General features: G+C 45.7%; 1 protein-coding gene across 1 annotated transcript in view; it reads right to left on the bottom strand.

Annotated features, from left to right (window-relative positions):
* LOC146838947 (uncharacterized) overlaps positions 1-16,725 on the bottom strand; it is a 254,203-nt gene extending 237,478 nt beyond the window's left edge. Inside the window, exon 1 of the mRNA XM_085599990.1 lies at positions 16,597-16,725. The gene's annotated coding sequence lies outside the window, so the exon portion shown is untranslated. The remainder of the gene's footprint in view (positions 1-16,596) is intronic.
* Positions 16,726-22,445: the final 5,720 nt, after the last annotated feature.

Below are 22,445 nucleotides of genomic sequence, written 5' to 3'. Positions count from 1 at the left end.
GATTTTAAGGCATTTTGTCTTGCTGGACAGTTGAAATGACTGTCCTGCTGATTGGATGGACGTAACCTACTGGAGATACACTACAAGGCAGCACAAATTGACCGGGGCCACCTCCATCGTTTAGTATGTCCGGGTGTGGGCGTACCCCCCCTATGGCTCCCTATTATTGCATGTAGCCTTGTCCTATTGGAAGATGGCACGTAAATATACTGAATTTGTGGCGCTCTACGCACGAACATACCACTACACAGTATTCCTACATCTTCCGGTACGCAAGCTTGGCCCCTGGGAGCAGGAGGGAGTGCAGACGGTGGAATCCTTGTTCCAGGATGGATTGCTGATTTCACACACACATGCATGGGCTACCAGAAAGTCCTCTCACACACGCCAGCATTCTCCGCTATGTTCAACGGTACTGGGCCCCTGATCGGAGAATCCGGCGACACACAGGTTGCTTCAAGCTTTACATACTATGGGACATGGCAGACACTTGGTGCTCTGGCTCTACCGTAGGCTCCAGGCCCATGTTAGGACGCCACTCTTATCGTTGAGAACTAAATGGGAAGCCGATCTTTCCCGGACCTTGTCAGAGAGTGGGCCAAGCTGTTGAAATATCCTAGGAAAGTCTCAAGTAACTCAAGATTTAAATTCATTCAATTCTTCATACTGCACAGAGTGTATTTAACACACAGACTTAGCTCTGTGTTTCCAATGGCGTTTCCGGTGTGCCCGCGTTGCCTCACAGGGGACACTGACCATGTGCATATGCTCTGGATGTGCCCTTCACTGCCTTCATATTGGGCAGAGACTACAACATTATTAACTGAACTGACTGGCATTGCATACTGGGATACCCCAGCACACTGTGTCTTAGGGCTTAATCCTAGACTGAAGAGCTCTAAAGTGGCAATACATTTTATTGATTTAGCCCTGCTACTGGAAAAGCGGCTGATAACCAGGCGCTGGAAGTCTCAGTCTCCAAGGGCTCTAGGTAACTCAGTGGCGGGAGGAAGTTGCACACTAGGGACTAGCGGAAAGCGAGGTACTCTATTGGGAGCAGCATAGAGTTTTACATAAGAAGCCTATTTCGCTTTAATGGGATGCCCTTCTGGAAGAATTTACGGCGCAAGATAAAGTGTCAGAGGAGGAGAGGAGGAGGGCTATTCAAGGGTGTCCTATAACATATTAGTGAAGCTCGCCACATCACTGGCCCACCCCTTTTCCTCACTCACTGTTGACAACGACGCAAACACTACTCCTTTTCCTCCACTTACTGGATGCAGTGGCAGGGACCCCACCCCCTGCCACCCCCCACTCTACCTCCCTGCCTCAGCTGAAAGGTTACGTCTTATACTCACCCACTGCTATGCAGATGCTTACAGGACTCTACACATACTTCCATGCACGATGCCTCGTACGCATAAATTCACAGATAGGTAACATTGTCTCATTAGTTTGGGGCGGGGGGGGGGGGGCGCAAAGAGTTCTGATTACAATATTTCAACAATTTGTTTCTATACCAAGACCTGGTAATGTGTTGATGATGTTTTGTAAGTACACTGTATAGAACTTTTTGCTATGTTTGTCACTGTAGGGACACATAATATTGGATGTAATCGTAATTTTTCAAAATGCAATAAAATCTGTGTTAAAAAAAATACTAAACGCATGGCTACTCAATACTCTACCTTTTTTATTGTTCACGGAACCCATTTGCATAGGTCTACAGAATAATACCTTGTACCATGTGTTACCCGAAATATGAAAGCATTACAACAATTATGGCTGATTATTCAATAGAAAAATCAACAAAGCTAAGAGGCAGTATAAAGAAGAAGCTTTAGTTAAACAAAGAATCACCCAATTATGCTCCAGATACAAAGGTGTGGTGATGCACTAAAGACATATGATTTGGTAACAGAAAGTTAATGCCCCATTCTATTGGTTCCTTTAACCAGTGACAATTCAGTTGATATTGTCTACGACTTTAAGGATTCATCCTGTGTTCTATGTATCCATAGTCAAGTCCGTAATCAAAGTAAACAGGTTTAATAAGAAGCCAGTCATAGTTCATGATTAAGAGATTGAATATGAAAAGCAATTTGGATCCATAGTGTGAGGGGCATACTACATTATTTGGTGGACTGAGAAGGTTATGGACCAGAGGAAATATCATGGGAACCTACCCTTCAAATAAATGCTCGATATTTAATAGTATCTTTTCATAACCATGTTTCCAAAGAATCCAAGACTTGAAAAGAGAAATTGTGTGTGGAGTACGGTCAGGAATCAGGCCTTGAATGCTGTGATGACATGCTGTTTAAAGGTACAACAACCTAAAGGGATCTGCCAGATGAGAAGCAAGGAAGGAGAAAATAATGAGTCTGTCTTACAGATCCTGTGAGAGGACACCATCTAGCTCGAGAAAATCAAAGAAGAGAAGCGCTTTGATGTTTTGAAAGAGTATTGGTCTTGGAGCGGAAGGAACAGGAAGCTTTACTTCCCAACTGTTCGGTTTCGTCCCGTCTCTATGGGAGTTGCCAATCTCGTTGCTGTGTGTTCATCTCCCAGATACTATTGAAGTGAGTATAAAAACAGGGTTTACCCAAAAGCACAAGGTATTGAGGTAAGTAAACAGTCAAAGGCCAATTAGCTGACCTTTTAGAATGTATAGATCACTACCCTGCATTTGATAGAACTATTCAACCTCAGAAATATTTATAGTTAATCGAAGAGAGCATGCAGAACAATTAAATCAGAGATGGGCTTGTATTTTTAATGGCAGACAAACAATCACCCGAGTTGTGACATTTTGGAGAAGTACAGTAACAATATTGGGGAAACTATTGGTTTAAACATTTTCATATCACTTTTAATTTTATCAGTGATCATCATTTATGCTTAAAAGCGTTCTAATGGCTGCTTTGAATAAAGCCGTTGGAGCAAAGCTGCTGCGCCGTTTCGCCAACCTGGCATTAATGCTGGCGAAGCGCCTGATAACACAGCGGTGGAAGTCCCGCACGCCGCCACGTGTGGAGGCTTGGGGAGAGGAGGTGTTACGTTGGGCGGTGGCGGAGCTAGAGGCGCTGTACCGTGAGGAGAATCGGGGCTGCGCAAGCGTCCTATCTCCCTGGAATAGGCGCATCTGGCTGAACTATTCAAGAGCGAGATGGGGGAGGGGGGTGCTGTGGTGACTACCCCCCGGAGTTCCCCCGTATAAGCAGTAGTTCCTGCTGATGGAGGTGGGTCGTTATGGCTGAGAGGGTGTGTATGACTCTTGGTTCTGGGAAGTGGGGTGTTTCGTGTGGATGTGTCCGCTTCCTGTCGGGGGATGGTTGCCGCCGGGGGGGGGCTCGGCACCCCCCCACACTTCATGGTGGGGATCATGTTTATCCATTTGATCCCCCTCTCCTGCTGCATGGACCGGCCTCCTTCCTCCCCCTTCCGTGGGCTTGGGGTGGGGTTGGCCTCTACTCCGGCCCGCCCTTCTTTCCCCTCCCCCCACCCCCACCCAGGGGTATGCTCCGAGTCCCCCAGACTAAGATTGTTTTCTTCGTGGCTTAGTTGGGTACGGAGGGTGGGATTCTGGGAGGGTTTGGGGGGGTTGTGGGACAGTTGAGCGGACACAGCTCCCCTTGAATACAATAGTTCGTAGGCTAGGAATGTAATGCACAACACTGGGATGGCTTGGTGGCTTCCCCAGCTGTCTTGGGACATTTTGGAATGTATTGTGGACAACACTATAATGGGTACAGATGGCGCACAATGCCCGAATTGTAGCCTGTACTTTCTGAATAATCAGTGTTCAATGTGATGTGTATTGCGATGTACCTCCACATGAAAATCCCAATAAAGTTTGTTTGAATAAAGCCGTTGGAGGTTCTGCACGATATTAGGAGCATCTGAGGATTTAAAAATATGTTGTACCTAAATGTTGATTAGTACACGTTTCTCTTTGGATCATTTTTATTATGGAAGTGTTGTTTAAGGATTTAAAATCATATATAATAAAATTTATACTACCAAATTGGTGTCTTTGTACCTTGTAGCCAAACTGGTGAACTGTAAGTCAGAATTTATGATGCTACTTTACCAATTACTGTAGAGTACGACGACCTTTTATTAATGACCCTGGGCACATTGCTATCAAAGAATATACATAGATACCATTCTAGTTATAAACCACTTCCTTTTACATATCGTTCTTCATATAACATTATCGGACTCTTCTCTTTGTTGATCTTAAAGGCGTTAACACAAAATTAGCTTGTCAACATACTTATTATTTGATGTAGGTCCTTAACTGCCTGCTCACCAAGTAGCAAAGAATCACCAAAGAGGTAAGTGTCCAGTGTGAGTCTGCCATTGTACAACGACCAAGTTCAGCTTACTCAAACCAAAATTAAAAAGGGTGGATCCTGGTCAAAACCTTGAACAACACTGTAATTATATTAAATCCCCTGGGCCAATGTTTCCATGCCAGTATACTGACTACTCCACTGAGAAGTCCACAAATAACAGAAATTGAGAAACAGTAGGTTGACAGTCCCCGATTTAAAAGAATAACCTGTAAGTCACTGCACCTGACATTGTTAAAAACGTGGTCTGAGTAATGAGAAGAATCTTAAGTCTGGGCAATTGGAAGAATTTCAAGTTCGTAGGAGATTGAGATCTGAACAGGAAGGCACAACATAGAACTAAAAGAGTTCTACTAAAAAGGAAACATAAGTAAAAGGGTATTCTTTCCAACTCAAAAGCCAGTCCTCAGATTAGAGCCAGAAAAACTGACCAATTAACACAGAAAAAACCCACCGGCCATGTGGTATTCACGCGAGTTAAACTGAACTCTAGACCCATTATAAATGCAGGAAATGATATGAAAATTACAGACCAGTGCAAAACTGCAATCTGTTATAAAAGAAACCAAACTGGGTCCAGTGTCCAGGCCTATGATCATTGGAGCTCAGGCCTTGCCAAGTACCACGCATCAGGCGTTAGACCAACGCATTTCAGGATGGTGGTCCGCATCACCGCACTGAAACGCCAAGTCACGCATTATTAGCGACTCCTCAGCCAGGGCTCGAAAAGTCATAAAAATTTTACTAGATCTGTAGGTCTAGTAACTTGAATAACCTACTTGACCTAACTGTAATGTACTCGACTCGTGAACGGATCTCAAATTGTGTGATCCTAGGCAAATGTTTTGTCTTCATCATCAAAGTCTTTATTACGGTTTTAGAGTACCAAAAAAGAGACAAACACATCAAGATTAATAGCATTCCAGATAGAGGGCAATACAAGATACTCCATATGCAGACTATTGAGAAAAAACGATTAACAAATTCAGAATACAAATGTACAAGTGCAAAGAGGATCAGACCTAGGCAGATCTCAATATTAAATACTTCTACCTATCGGGACACAAGCTAAAGTGCATTAATAAATATTATTTATATCTCAACTGCAAGTGTGCATGGCCCGATTAAGCAACAGTCATTTTGAAACCCTTGCCCCAAATGGCCTATAAAAAGGATATAGCTTAAAATATTAACATTTAAAAAAAACACAATTATTTACAAAACAGGTAGACGAATTTAAGACACAGCCATCTGGACTAATCATTATAATTTCAGTTTATTTTGTCCATGCCAGTCGGGGGGATAATTAAAGCTCTCCTTCTAATAGCCCAATACTGGCCTAAGAATTTTTCAGTTGCACAAGCAGAGAGTGGTCTCGCATCAGTCTTTAAAATACGTAGGGCGTCTTTATGGTTGCAAGTCCTGAGTTGTTTACATACCGGAGCTATATAATTCCTCCTGGGTACAGCATAAGCAACACAAGCAAACAAGCATTGGCATAGCCAATAGGTCTCGCCTTTGGGACCTTATAAGTGTTTAGACATGTAACAGTTGATGTTGTTGCACCAAGGATATTGTGCTGCATAACTAAATACTTATAAGGCCCCAAAGGCAAGACCTATTGGCTATGCCAATGCTTGTTTTTCATTATCGGGTATAAAAGTACTTTCAAAAACGTGTTCAGGGGGGGCGTGGCTAGCAGCCATCGAGTATGGCCGCTGCCTGAGTTAGCTCCCGCATTCCCGCCAGCGATTCTTCAAAATCCTGAGCCATTCAACTGATAAATAGGTTTAAGAGTGCCACGAGACTAGGGGATCCTTTTGAGGAAGGACGAGTGAAAGGAAAAAGACGGACCGTATACGCTTCCGCGAGATTGAAGATAGACGAAGGTGATCCCTTCATGGCGGCATCCGGGAACATGAAGAGGGAGACTGAAGTCCTGTAAGTGGGGCCGAGCTGATATCCCACTGTGACGAGCTGTGATGCAGCGGGAGATCCACGAAAGCGGCGGAGTCGGCCAGCGAGGTGAGGGAGAGCCGCAGTAAGGTACCAGTGGAGAGCCGCAACAGCAGTGGGCGAACTGCGGCTGCCATCCATAATTGAGGCCCCGACTTCTGACGTCTACCAGGCCTGGACTGAACCCGGGCGATATCGGGACTGTCGCACCTCGGGAAGAGCCCCGAACTGCCCGGAGACATCGGAGCAACTTAGCGACGTCAAAGGAGGCACCAAGAGGCGGCAACGTGTGGGACCCAGCATACGGAAGCAAAAACAAGGGGGTGAGGAGGTTAACGTCCCGGGGCAGCTCCAGCTAATTGAGCTCCGGCCTGGGAGGCCTCTGGACCCAAATCAGACCCAGAAATCTGATCCCCACAGTAGAGGGAGGAAGCACAGCGGGGGTGGGGGCTAAATAACTCCTGGTGACTTCACTGTTGGCCGGAGTGTACTGGCTGATGAAAGAATCTTTAGGTGTGGACAGGTAAAAGACCGGGCCACTGTGCTAAGACAGGCCCCCAGCCCTGAGTCTATCCGAGGCCGTCAGTAGAAGGGTTCCTGGAGAAGAATAGCCCACTTCTGTTGATGCTTGCAGCTTTGGGCTTGGTTGCAGTGGCGTCCATGAGAGTGCACCCCAGGCAAAGTACGAACGGCCAGTACATCAGCATAGTGAATTGGGGCAGAGGAAACGATTCCAATACTAATCAAAAAGAGGTGGGGAGACAAGAGTCCTGAAGGACACCGGAGCAAATGGTTAAATGCTGTTGAGGGCAGTGGTGCCAGATTTCAACACTGGAAGTTGTGGCTCTTGCCCTCGCCAGATGAATTATTACTATTCAAGCAAAGGTGGGAACCATCCAGTTGCGCCTTAGAGGTAACAGACGTGGGAGTGGTGCTGCGATCCTTGAAGCATGTTATCCAACCCACCATAGAAGTGGCAGCAGTAGGCAATCACTACATAACTCCCTGGAACTCCCGCTGGTGGAGAAAGGTCGCACACACTGAAAGCCCGCTGCCTGAGCAAAGACCTGCATTGGGACTACCTGAACGACCAGCCCGAGGGAAACCCAACAGGCCAACGGGGGGGGGGGGGGGTGTATCACCATACTCGCCGGGGATTACCCAGGACTGTTCCAGATTTATACACTTACCTGGGGGAAGTCACACTATACCCATGGCAACGGGTAGAGGTCCTAAGGCCAACGCACAAAATAAACTGCCCAAATTTGCCTGGAACAAGCAGGGAGAAGACAGAGAAACACACCAAATGGAAAAGGTTGAGGCACAGACTGCCCCTAAGCCGGGGACGGAACCTAAACTTCACGATGTCATGGCGGCTATAAATGGAGTGCGCACCTCGTTGGAGGTTTCCCTCATCAGGGTAGACTTTCGTAAAATGGACGAGAGTGTAAAGGAGCTTAAAATAGTCACTACGGCGCTGCAAACAGATACCTCACAGCTTCAAACGCAGATGGCCGACCAGCAGAGTAAACAGGAGCTAAGGGCACAGCAGCTGGATGATTACGAAGGTCAGGCACACCGTAACATACAAATTTTAGGCGTTCCTGAACGCTCCGAGGGGCCAGCAGCCGACCTTTGTGTTGAAGAATTGATAACCACACACCTTCAACCCAAGAGTCTGTCCAAGTATTTCTTGATAGAAAGGGCACACAGAGTGCCGGGAGGGAGGCCGAAACCTGCCCCCCCCCCCAAAAGACCCCTCATAGCCAGGGTCTTTAACTATCGTGGCAGATATTATACTGCAGACAGCAAGAGCCAACCCGCCCCTCAAGATTGATAACAGTGAAATTACATTTTTTCTGGGTTTCACGGCGAAAGTACAGGCCCAGCGACGCAGTTTTCTGGCGGTGAAAAAGGAGCTGGGCAATCGGGAATTAAAATACGCAATGCTCTTTCCAGCGAGACAGAGTGGAGTCTGACGGGAAAACTTGGTTCTTTGCGTCACCGGAGGATTCGTGGGACTGGCTGGAGAGGTGGCGAAGAGTGGGGGGCCAGAGAAGGGATTGTGTCGGCAAGATTGGGCCCCAGTGGGAACTCGGCTGGGTCATCCGGAGGCGGCTCCTCCGACAGAAATGAGAAGACGACAGACTGAATAGACCTCAGAGATGTGGAATGTCAGCCGGCGGATCTACGTAAGCGCAAGTATTGATGGGGTGGGAGGAAGACTCCGAAGGCTGGCATATACCTGTGACTGTTTAAAGTAGTGCTGGGTGTCTGCTTAATAATAGAGAGTCCCATTGAGGGGGGGGGGGTCATCTTGAGACTCTAATGGACACAAACAACGAAAAGATGGCAATAGGCAAGATGTAAGGGGCAACTAGCGGGGATGGGAACCAACAGCGCCCGCGCTTTTTCAGCATTTTGGGGAGGGAGAGAGGCACTCTGCCTAGTTGGGAAGTGGGTAGTTTTAAATCCACGGGCGGGGGGCAGGGTGGGGGGCTGGGAAGGGAGGAGGGATGAGAGGTATTCCATTTTTCACGGTTTTGTTGATTTGAAATGTGGCTGTTGTATTCTAATGGGTACCAAGTTCCAAGCGCAGTTGAGAATCATTCAACATTGGCAGATATTGCCTGTTGATTATCCATTAACATTAATCCACTGTATTGCAAATTGCACCATAATATGTGATGGGGGGGTGAAAGAGACCGGACGATCTCTGTCCTGACCTGGAATGTAAACGGGATGGGAGACAAAATAAAGAGGGGAATAGTACACCAATATCTGAAAAGACACTCTCCGGACCTTGTATTACTGCAGGAAACTCACCTGACTGGACAGAAAAGTAAGGCCCGCACTAGGTGGGGCTACAAACTCCTAGTGCATGCAGATTACACCACTGGCTCAAGAGGGTCGGGAATCCTGGTGAGGAGAAATACACCCCTGATTGTGCTCAAGACATGGGCTGACCCGGGGGGACGATTTGCAGTGTTGGAGGCCCAATGGGAGGGGAGAGCGCTCAATGTCGTCTCAGTATACCTGCTGCCAGCATTAGGTAAAACATCACTGGTAGACCTAGGTAATATATTGACAGGGCTTCCGGTAGGCTCCTTAATTATAGGCGGGGATTACAACATGACCATGGACGACACAAAGGACATGTACCCACCACGGACGGGACTGAGACCCAACGGGCTCATGGCAGTCTTCACCACTGCAATGGGGTTGATTGGCGTAGGGAGAGCACTACAACCGATGGGTACATCATATACATACTTCTCTAATGTACACAACAGTCTATCCCAAATTGATTATTTTTTAGCAGACGAAGTCTCTCTGGGGAGTTTTAGACATCCAAAGTCCTTGCCAAGGGGTATATCGGATCACTCTCCAGTCTGGATTGAATTCACACACTGGGAGCAACAGATACGCACGACCATCACCATTAACCCGTGGCTCCTGAACATACCTGACATAAAAGAGGACTTATGCACCCAAACTGGGAACTGTTTCAAAGAAAATCTGGGCTCGGTTCACTCAGCACAAACCATTTGGGAGGCGTATAAAGCGGTTCTGAAGGGGCAAGCCTTGTCCCTCAAAACGGGGTATATTAAAAAGAAGCGCCAGCTGTTATTCCAGGTGGAATGGGAACTCCAAAAGTTGGAATTGGAACAAGCAAATGATCCCACAGACAGCACACATCATAGATTTACACTAAAACAGGACGTATACCGAATTAAAACTAGAGAACACATGCTGGCCAAACACCGCAGCACTCAACATAGAATATACGAATTGGGAGACAGGGCTGGAAAAACCCTTGCGTGGTTAGAGAGACGGGAGCACGGTGCAAAATGGGTGCCATACCTGACACTGCCGGGAGGCGAGACAATCACACACCCCAGGGACAGAGGCATTCGCAGACCACTTAGAGTGGGTAGACTCCCCTTCTACTACATACACGATGGAAGACTCACGCCAACTCCTACTAGATAGTGATGTACCGTCCCTTTCGGACTTAGACAGAGACACCTTAGATGAAGACCTTACCGATGAGGAGATCCGTAAGGCCATCTGTCAGATAAAGTCTGGAAAAGCAACGGGGCCGAATGGCACTCCCATCGAGTTTCTAAAGGTTATGGCTCCTCAGATAGTCCCACATCTGCGAGCTATGTATGAGGAAATTTACGAGACAGGACAGTTGCCGGAAGACCAACGTCTGGCCGCTATAGTGGTTATCCATAAGCCCGGGAAACCCACAGATAGCTGCGGCTGGTACAGGCCTATATTGTTGATCAATGCCGAAGCTAAGATCCTTGCGAAAGCTCTGGCCAATCGACTTGTGGCAGTAATCTCTTCCCTGGTACACCCGGATCAATCTGGTTTCATGCCGGGGAGAAATACGGCTCTCAACATGCGCCGCCTCCATAATGTGATGGCGCGTAGGAAATTTCTAGAAGACGACGCCGTGGTGTTATCCTTGGATGCTTCCATGGCATTTGACTCTATAGAATGGCCATACCTCTGAAGTTCTTAGACGGATGGGTCTGGGCCCCAAGTTTATAGGTTGGGTAAAACTATTATATACTATGTACTGATATACGGGGACAGGTGAGAGTAAACGGCTACACGTCTCGTGCGTTCACGCTGAAAAGGGGTACTAGACAGGGGTGCCCTTTGTCCCCACTGATATTCTCCCTCATATTGGAGCCCCTGGCGGTGTGGGTGCGGCGAGATGTGATTGTATTGGGGCTGCGGTGGGCAGCGGACCTAGAAGATCAAATATCCTTGTATGCAGATGACATACTGCTATATCTTGCTTCCCCATATAAATCCATACACGCAGTACTGAACATCTTCACAAATTTTGGGAAGTACTCTGGATATGCGATCAACTGGAGTAAGTCAGTGCTGTTTGTCCTCCGGGGAGCGGTACCGCGACTTCCAGCAAACTGTGCGATTGAAGTGGCCAGAGACGGTTTCAAATACTTAGGTGTTTTTGTCACGTCGCACCCGGCTCTGTTTCATAATCTTAACTTGACACCCCCGCTCAATAGGCTAAAAGCGGATGTGAAACATTGGCGGTCCTTGCCTCTCTCCCTGGTGGGTCGTGCTGCCCTCTTCAAGATGCTAGCTCTTCCACGCTTTTTGTATATCCTTCAGAACAGCCCAAATCAAATCCCAGATTCATATTTTACAGCGGTTGAGAGTGAAGTCCGAACGCTGCTATGGGATGGTGGGGCTCCCAGGGTGGCGATGAAGAAACTAACGAAAGGCTGGTACGACGGAGGCATAGCATTACCAGACCTTCAGCTCTACTACTGGGCTGCACAACTAGCAGCCGTAAACCATTGGATATATCACCCCCCCCCTACCGACCCGGCATTTGCTCTGGATAGGTACCAAACAGATCGCTCCGGGTATTTAGGGGCCTTACACTCACGCAATAGAAGAAAGAGGTATTTTGGGCCCACCTTGCACCCACTGGGAATCTGGCACAAAGCAAACTCTCGCTTGGGTTGGGCAGACACTCTTACCAGGGCGACACCACTGTGGTACTCCCAGAGACTAGGCATGTTATGTTACCAAACGTGTTCAGAATACCAGTTGTACATAAACCTATGGTGTTTGATTTAATAGACTATAATGTTGTACTGTATAATCTGGGCCATGGTCAGAGATTTCACAACTGTCTTGCCTCTCCGTTCACTAACAGTTAAAAACTTGTTTAAAAACTATCCCTTTTGATAAGTACTTTTCAGTACAGTGCCATATTGTGAGGTATAAACTTCAAAACTTCTGCAATGTTAAAAAAAATTGCGTTGCCAATTGGAAGCCCAGCCAGATAGCAGATCCTTCCAGAGCAGGGTTTGGGCAGTGCTCCTGTGCAATAAGCACCCGGGAGCCCTGCCCGTCGCGGTCGGTGCTGGATTTCAGCGTCTGAGCCCTTAACGAGGGTAATTCCCAGCACCCTCCCAGTTTCTGTTTCACTGATCCGCCCTGAGCCCCCCGCAGCTGACATAACCCCGGATTAACATGTGCGACAGGGATTTACCCATTACAAAGGCTGCGAGCCCTGCCTTGTGAGCCAAGTCAGAGGGCCCGGCTGCCAAGGAGGGGGCAAGCCCAGCCCCGCTGTGTCCCCACTTTGGACGGGGTTCCCACAGGGCTGCCCTCTGTCCCAGGCGAACCCTCAGTGCTGCCTTGGGTTGGGAATGCCCGTCACCACTGATACCCTTCACGCCTAGGGAGCCAATTCAGCCCCTCCAGCTGTGTGGAGGTAATCCCCGAGGACGGGGAGCCGGCCCCGAAGAGTTATGTGGGGCTCCGGAAGTGGCCATCGTAGCACATATACATCCTGTCCTAATGAGGCTGACTGGAGAGGGCAGGGGCTGGAGGGGGTGTTGGCTTAGGCAAACTGATAATACAAGCCTGAAATCATTTGTTGTATTAATGTGGGATATTGCTTTTTCAACCCTTGTCCATTGCTTTTTAGTGTTAATTGTATTATACTTCATCCTTTTTCAGTTTAGTGATGTAAATCTATGTACATCACAAAACCAAACCACAAGTGTACATGTAATATTCGGCTGTGTGGTTGGCACAGCGGAAAAGGTGACAGCAGAAATTCCGCCCATGATAGCTTCTTAACCGCCCACCAGATGGCAGGAGCCAAAATGCGACAAACAGGCCTTGCCCTGTCTTGAGAACTTCCCGTAAAGCGTGCCGGGCAAATCTTGTACGTTATTCAGACTTTGAAGAATTTACGTTCATAAAAATATTTCTCACAACAGAATTACAAAAAAGTGTCTTTATAAGTAATGAAATATATTTGAACTGTTTGAACATTTCACCTAGCTATTTCAGTGTTGTATTAGAAAAAAACTGACATCTTATAGAGGAGACATCTTATTGTGGAGAAGTGAGGCTCAATGGTTAGAGCGGCAGACCCTGATGCAGAGGTCTGGCCCGGGACCAGGGCTCAATTCCCGTCTTGGGCTCATAATTCCTCGGACCCGATTTCTCGCCTCGGTGCCTATTCTAATCATGGGTCTCACGCTGCAACTCTGGGCAATAGCTTGCTTAATCTCCACAACGGCCCCAACAGCGCTGGGATGCCTGGCTTCACCCTGCGGATGCCCAGGAGTGGGCATTTCACAGGGAAAAACCAGGAAGGGTTCCCTAGCGGTACGAGTACAGCGCCGGGAAACACCGAAATAGGGTAGCTGTGCGCTATACAAGTACAAATACATTTACATTATAGTCTTTTATTTCATATGCTTTGCACAGCTCAATTGTAACAGTTCACTTTTAAAACTCCTCTAACTTCAGTCACAGAAAAATAAATGTAGAAGACAAACTGACTTTTGACCTCTGTTTCTGAAAGCCAGCAAATGTGACAAGACAAGATTTAAAGGCATCTTTATTGCTCTTTCACTTTGTGAGCAATTAGGATGCCTTTAAATCTTGTCACATTTGCTCCACTTTCAGAGACAGAGGTCAAATGTCAGTTTGTCTTCCACAGAAGTTAAGAGTATTTTCAGCTCAAGGGCGAGTAGTCCCTAAAAATAGTTTGTCCTGATTTAATCTTGCTCGACAACGCAAGTGGATTTTTCAAGCCATGTCAGCTGTTAAGCTGGAGAGCTTCTTTATACTAATGTACCATACATGCTGCGGTAGGTGCGCGCGATGCACGCTGTTCCTGACAGGTTTGGGGATTCTGGGGCAGCTGCTAGGTCTGCACAGTGTTACAATTTAACACTTAGGATACACATGCACCATTAGCGTTCACTGACGTCAGAGGCCAATGGCTGGCTACCGAGACATTCCATTATTTGAGGTACACAGCAGTTTTCAACGTTTTTATGGGCTGCACTAAGGGCTGCTGGGGCAATGGCAGCGTAGCTCGCCGCTCTCATCGTGGCGGGTAGCCCGAGACGGACCCAACCGGCGGCTTATGTACCTGCTGGCAGACATTGCGGCCACAGGCAATATGGCAGAGAGCTCACCGCTGCAATGCTCGCACGAAGGTATAACAAAACCGAACCAGACCCCACCAGCCACGCCTGGGACAGTGTGTGTGTGGACTCAGGTCCTGGCTGAGCCATATTCATTATGCGACAAGAGGAGCCATTGCTGCCCTTGAAAGAAGTGTGCCTGAGTTAGTCCGGTATAAAGTTGCTAATGGCGTGAAAGCCAGGCTTCACCCAGTGGGGCATTTATACACAGCTAAGGAACTGGCAGATTCTTCCTCTGGGCTGCATAGCAATATGTGCTATAGTAAACTCCTGGTAGACCTCTGCTCAGACGAGCTGTGCATGTGGCCTGCTGTCGTTGTCAAATACTTCCACACTACCTGGCCAAAGGCGCTCTGCCGAGGCGGAAACACGCCATGCAACAATTTGGACACACTTCCAAGCAGACATTCCACTTTCCATCATGTTCTAAAAGAAGGATTTTATTTTAACAAGAACTGATTATCTTTAGGAAGGCCGCTTCTACATTACAACATTTACCCTGTGCAATATTTTGTACAAATCTTGTTTTACACACAGTAACCAAAGATCATGCTTGTAAGAAATCAGTAAAAGGATGTAAAATACCCACAAACTAAGAAAATTAACCCATGCCTTGAACTCCAATTGACATATGATGGCACAGTTTTGTGATATCAGTTATAATAAAATGTGATTTTCTACAGTGCTCGAGGTCTCACCATCCGTGGAGCTTTCCAGCACTATAAACAGCACCCCACCCCACACAACTAACATCTGAAAAAAATGAAGAACGGAGACCTTATCCATTCATGGGGCCTGCAGATTTCACACCAATCCTTGAAGCAGGAACTTAAACCTACTTAGCAATATTACCTGGTGCCGATTTCAGTTTAGTGCCCCTTGCCCCAAGCACTGGAGGGCAAGTTAAAGGCATTATTTTGTATTCGAAAAACACAGCAGCAGTAACAAATAGAAGATAATTTTTACAAAATGCAGTAATGTCAAAGGTAAATGCATTAGTTTCACGTGGTAATTATTTATTGTCAAAATAGTGGCTCTAAGCAGCTCCCACAGAGTATTTAAGTGAAGTTCATGCAGTAAGGTTTGCTTGCGGGTGAGTGACAAGAGGGCGAGTTCTTGAGGTCAAATTATATTCGCAACAATAATGGTGAATGAGTTCTTGGGGGGGGGGGGGGGGGGGATAATCTATAGAAAAGGAATCTGAGAAGAAACCGGTCACGTAGATGGAATTAGGCTCTTCCTTTAAACGATAAGCAGTAATTCAGAACCGACGTTATCTAACGATAAAGTGTGCAGCATGTTGATTCGCAAGAAAGATGAAACATCAACGCAAGCAGTGTCCCAGGATGGAAATACTGGTCTGTCTTCCTGTTCCATGATGCAACCCTGCCAAGTACCATGCGCCAAGCATTTCAATGTGGTGGTCCCTCGTCTTCATTGGTTAATTGTGCTCGCGAGAAAGTGTCACTCATAGTCGTTGAAATTTCACTTTTTTTACACTGAAATTATGAAAACGTCACGCATAGCAATCTGAAACCTTGGCAGCTGTGGGGCTCCCACTCACAGCCGCTTCTGGCTGCACACTGCACAGTGCGGTCGTTTCCTAGAAGCGTACTTCGGAAGGACGAGTACCCGAGGCACAGGCAGCTCATATACTAGCATTGCACGTTCCTCACTTCCCAGGTTGGACGTGTGTATTCTGGAGGAACACTGTAGGAGAATCTGAATTGTTAAGTGGAGTTATGAAATGTCTGTGTCTTACATTTAGTCTCGCATCGTTTTTTGTGCTAATTGAAGTTCACCCCATCATTATGCTAAGTCCTGCGAGAAACCTCCGGCCATCCACAGTGACTTTGTGGAGCATGCATGTGCACACCTTTCTTGCTGGCCAGGAGCACACAACGAAACAGTGCTTTCAGATTCATGGAGGTGTCTACGGCGTGTGGGTCCTCGGCTGGACCAAACCCGCCTCCTTTACAGGGCGACGCTAGCTGCTGGTAACAGCTCTGGGTACACCCCAGGTAGCCGGTACCACCTGCCCTCCTTAGTACAATTCTGTCGCCCACCCAGCCTACATCACGGCGCGCCGCAGGGCCTGTCTTTGGCAAATTTCTGTTGGAAATGGCAGGGCTGCTGCAGAGGTATGGACTCGGGGTGCTAGGGCGCAGAGCCATGGTAAGCACGCCCCGCGATCTCCCCGCCCCAGGAAGCCCAGACCCGCCAGGAGCATACAGCGACGGTTACAAAGGAGACCGAAACCCGCTCACCGCCTGTCAGCCTCGGCCCTCAGTGTCCGTGCAGCGAGCACCGGAAGCGCTGCTCCACGTGCCCACGCCGAGCTTTAAACACTCATACTGCGCGTGCGCACAGGAGAAGTATCTCTGCACTGAGCGTGCGTAGCACACCGTATTCACGTGCTCCGACGGACAGATTGTTTCAGTTTCACACAGCGCGTGCTAACTTGTAGTGTCTCAGCGGGAAGCAGGGTCAGAGATCACATTGATCATGCGTAAAAGAATAGGTTTAACCTGCGCGAGGGCGGTTTCTTTCATTTTTACAGTGAGCATGCGCATTTCATCAAAAGCTTTGTTCGGTCCTGCCGACTGCAGTGACTGTCAAGTGGTTGTTGACAGGTCATTGACAGGGCAAACTGTAATCTGCATCCGAATCAGCGGTTTGCTGAAACCCAGGGTCCCATTATGCAAGCCTTCTACATTTGTACTTAGTATATATTATTTCTGTAAGTCAGATCTTCTTTAGCGCGGAGAACTGGTCGACTGGCGGTTGAATGTCAACAGCTGCGACTTTGACAGAAAAGTACAAGCTCACCTCGGAAGGGAAAATGAAAAGACGTGTAGGCCGGTAGAGATTCAAAGTAGATATTTATTAGGTCAAGCAGAGAGCCGCCCCAAGCACCACCAAAGTACTGTAGGCAACTGTCACTTTACACATTCCAGACAGGCTAAAGATAACATTCCAAATTACATCACAGAACGTGAGCGCGCTAGGAACCAGAGCACATCACCACACCTCCCCCCTTTAACAAGATAAAACCAATAGAAGAAAAGAAAAGAGAAGCAAAAAGAGTAAAGAAGTAAAGAAAAGAAACAAGAGCATAAAATTCAACGAAAACGCAAATTGGATGAACTCAAACATAATCTTGCAATTTACGTGGTTTTGAACAAATCCTAGAACTTTTCCTAACATTAACTTCACTCATTGAACTTGGTTTAACTTTGACAACCTCACAAGACAAACAAGGATCTTTCGCAACACGCGAAGTACTCCACCAATTCCCATTGGACAGTTTAACTGCATTTTTACGCATATCAACAATTTGTTGCGAATCAAGAAATTTAGAAAAACCTTTTTTCACTGAGACTGGATTTTTGATTCTAACCCAGTCTCCTACACAAAGCTTATGCGTATTTCTTGTGTCGGGGAATTTGTAAGACTTGAAGGAAACCTCATTCGAGGTTTTCCTAGCATTCTCCCACACACACCTCATGTCACAACCAAGATGAAACGATTTTACCATCCAAAAGGGGTAGACTTGAGAAGAGGCTTTTCTCCCTCTCATCATTTCAAAGGGTGAAAAATTGGTTGACACATGGGGAGAAATACGATAAGACCACACCAAATCTTTTACAGCTTGAAAAACACAAGATCTGGATCTAAATGCTGCTTGAACACATTCCACAACAACTCTATTAAACCTTTCAGTCTTCCCATTACTCTGTGGATGATAAAGCGGTGTCCTTGTGTGCTTGATGTTGCAAGAATCTAAGAATGAAGTCATTTCATGAGAGACAAATTGCACGCCGTTATCAGTGAGAATTTCCTCTGGATAACCTTCCCTGCGAAAAATAGAATCTAAACAATTGATAACACTTTTAGAGTCAGGTATTGAGATAGGTTCAACCTCAACCCACCTTGATAAGTGGTCAATGAGCACCAAGAAATATTTTGAGTTTGAAGGAAGAATGTGAAAAGGCCCAAGAAAGTCCATGCCCAGTTTTTGCCAAGCTCTGCTAGGAGATTGCACAGGGGAATCAACTGCACCTTCAAGTATCAGAACTTTATCACTCGAGTTGCATCGTGAACAGTGCTTCACTATCTCATCAATTTGGCTGTCCATTCTGGGCCACCAAAAATCATCCCTGACTTTCCTCTTCGTGATGGTTGCACCAAGATGACCTGAATGTGCAGCAAGGATGATCTTCTCTCGGTAACAGGACGGTGGAATAAGTATATCCCCTCTAACAACCTTTCCATCCTCTACCGATAATTCATCATTAACTTTTCAGTACATCTGTAGATCAAGTGGAAAACACTTTTCCCTTGGCCAACCTTTCTTGATCAATGAGATGACTTCCTTGAGAATAGCATCTTCGTTGATTTTCGGGACCCAGTCGACTTCCGCAAAGGACAGATTGTCCTGATTGATGACAGCAATAAAACATTCTTCTACTTCCGTTTCCCATTCTTGCTCATCTGTTTCAGGAACCGGAAGTCTCGATAGGCAATCTGCCCTGCAGTTTTTTCCTCCAGGAATATATTCTACTTTAAAGCTGTACTCCAACAATTTTGTAGACAAACGAGCCAGACGGGCTGATGTACGCTTGATTTTTCTTCCTGAGAGAATGTCAACCAAGGGACGATGGTCCGTTCTGAGAATGAACGATCTACCCCATACATACTGTTTGAATTTTTCGATGCTTCATACACAAGCAAGAAGTTCTTTTTCGATCACCGAATATTTTCTTTCAACAGGACGGAGTGTCCTGGATGCAAATCCAACAGTATCTTCTTTCCCATTGGAGCGTTGAGAAAGAACAGCACCCAATCCATACTCAGAAGCATCTACGGTTACAATCGTTAATTTACCCTCAACAAAAGCTTGTAAAGCAGGAGCTTGCACTATATTATTTTTGATGGATTGAAAACCTTTTTCACATTCTTCAGACCATCTAAAAGTTGATCCTTTCTTTAACAATTCCCTAAAACACTCTGTTGTCCTCGCAAAATCCTTCATAAATTTTGAGTAAAATTCACATAATCCAAGAAAGGACATGAGTTGTTCTTTATTTTGAGGAGGAGGCGCATCAAGTATACTTTTTATAAGACCCGGTCTGGGTCTGATGCCATGTTCGGAGATAACGTGTCCCAGATACTCAATTTCTTTAACTTTTAACGTGCACTTTTCTTTTTGCAAAGTGACTCCTCTATTCGCTAGAACACTAAACACTTGTTCAAGAACAGAATCGTGCTCAGCTTCACTTTGAGTGAAAATTAAAATATCGTCCTGAAAAACAACAACATTGGGGTTATGTTCAAACATTTCAGTCATTAATCTCTGGAATATGGCAGCAGCAGAAGCAAGTCCAAAGGGAAGACGACAAAATTGAAATACCCCGTCTGGAGTGACAAAAGCTGTGAAGTGTCGGGACTGAGGGTGTAGTTCAACTTGATGGTAGGCCGCCTTAAGATCAAGTTTGGTGTACCATGAGGAGGAACCTACTTTAGCAATAAGATCTTCAATTCTTGGTAAGGGAAATCCATCCACCCAAATGGCTTCATTAAGACTCCTCAAGTCGACACACATCCTCAAGTCCCCAGACCTCTTCTTGGCTAAAACGATAGGAGAAAGCCATAGAGTTGATTCCACTTTTTCAATAATTCCTTGGCTACACAATGATTCTAGGTGTTTAGACAGATCACCTCTAATTGATAACGGGACATTCCTAAGTTTATGCTTGATGGGAGTAACATTTTCTTTTACCTTTATGAAGTGTTGGAAATTTGGTATTTTCCCTAGTCTGTCTTCAAAAATGGTACTGTATTTTTGTTCCCAGTGAGAAACAGGTCGAGAATCAGATAAGGAATTAACACTCTTACTTGGAAAGGAGTGATCATCGTCAATAAAAACTGGATTTGCTAGTCCGGGTTTAATAGTGAGCCTAAACTCGGCTTGGTGAATAAGGCCCAGAACATTGATCCCACGCTTGGCTACATATACTTTTCCCTTAATTGATCTCCCAAATACACTTATGGTCGCCCAGAAATACCCAATCAAGTCTATTCTACTGCCTTCGAAAGCTACTGTGAGAATGTCAGGAGGTAGTAAGCTCTTAGTGGACTTAAATTTCATGTACTTCTCATGAGAAATGATCGTTATACGAGCTCCAGTGTCTACCAGAAGTTGGATAATGTTGCCATCAATTGTAACATCAACCTCAGGGTCAGGAATGTGTGATGTAGTGCCCTTTTCTAAACAACTCTTTACAACAACAACATACTCTTGACTAGTGATTTCATCAGGACATGGTTCTTCCGATTGTTCATTAGAATCATTAAGAACACAACTCACACCTCTTCTATTCCCACTCATACAAACTTTTGCAAAATGGCCCATCTTGCCACAGTGACCACATTGTTGACTTAAAGCAGGACAGTTTCTAAAAGATGAAACATGCATATTAGACCCACATCTATAACAATTTACTCTGTAGTTGTATTGTCTATTAGTTGTAAAAGTTCTACCACCTCTATACGACCTCAAATTTCTTCCTCCTCTTGATATGGCAAACCCTCTAGAAGGGCTAGAAGAAAAAGGGACAAAAGGAGGAGATTTACTTGACACAGCACCAGAAATAGTGACATTTGACAGAGCAGATTCAAGTTGTTTTGCATCATCCATTGATCTTTCGATACTCTTTGCAATATCCACTGCTTCATCCAAAGTAGGATTTTTACAGGCGAGTAATCTCTGTTGTATTTTTTTGCAATGACACCGCGCAACAAGTTGATCTCTAACAAGTTGAGATGTGAAGTTTTCGAATTCACACTTTGCAGCTAAAACTTTTAGTGCAGTGATAAAAGTGTTTATGCTTTCATTAGGTTTCTGTGTTTTAGTGAAGAAATTGTACCTGTGAACAACAATGTTTTTAGTTTTTGTAAAATACTTGTCTAACTGTAAAACTGCAGTCTCAAATTCATCTGGATCTTCACCCTCAGGTGCCTCAAACGGCGGAAGATGATCAAAAACATTCTGTCCTTCAACTCCCAAGTGATAGTACATCAGATTTTTTTTCCTTTCTGGCCTATATCTTTGTCCATCAATAGCTCCTAAATATGCCTAGGACTTCCATTCAAGTTGTGGTTCCCCAGGTTCTTGTAGAAAAGGCGCTGGCGGTGTAACACTTTGCATTTTAAAAATTAGGCAAAAATGGATTGCGTTGAGTAATTGAAGAGAGAAACCACAAAAAAAAATAACGCAACAAAATGGTACAAGCTTGTTGTAACTGAATGTTCAAGCCGGACTAAAATAGACCACAAGATGGAAATGTGGGTTTAAAAATTGAAATAATAAAAGAAAAAAAAAAAGGATTCTCTAGAGCATGTGAGTATATTTCCCACAATATTTCCTCTTTGCGTGTATATATCGTATGATAAACTGTTTGTTGCTTGAAGCTATACAAAAAAAAGAATGCTTGGTGATGCAACTTTTTAGTAACCTGGTTACTGCAATTGACATATACCACACATTTTAAATTGCCAGGTTAGCAAGTTATAGAATGTAAATTATATTGAAATCGCCGACTGACACCCAACAGCTGTGCGTGTCAGCGTGAAATGCAATCTTTACGAAACATTCCCGTGTGTTCCATTGTCATGACAACGAAGAGTTTGCCGTCTGCCAGTGACGTATGACGGCTGTGCGCATCAGCGTAATGCGTAGTGCGTTGCGTTCCAGCGTTGCGTTCCAGCTGATCGTGAGAAAAGGATTCCCCGTCGTCTCGAGATCAGGTACAAAAGCAAATCTCTCGAGCTGGTGCGCGCGTAAGACTCTTCTTTTCAAAAGTAAGTGATCCTCAGCTCTCGATACATCAACCCAGGTCCGCAGGATCCCTTTTTATTATTTTAACATGCGCGCAAAGAAAACAAACACTTTAACTCGAAGTCACTCGGTGTAGTAAAAAAAAAACGGGCACGGCTCTCTGCGTTTGGAGAAAAGGATAATAAAAAAAATGAGTACTCACTATTGAGTCGCTGACAGGAACCTCTCGACTGTAAAAGAGGCAAGTTATCACTTGAAATTTCAAAAGTCTCACAA

This window comes from Triturus cristatus, chromosome 4_2 (assembly GCF_964204655.1).
Source record: "Triturus cristatus chromosome 4_2, aTriCri1.1, whole genome shotgun sequence".
Lineage (NCBI taxonomy): Eukaryota > Metazoa > Chordata > Amphibia > Caudata > Salamandridae > Triturus > Triturus cristatus.
This window is presented reverse-complemented; position numbering and strand designations above follow the sequence as displayed.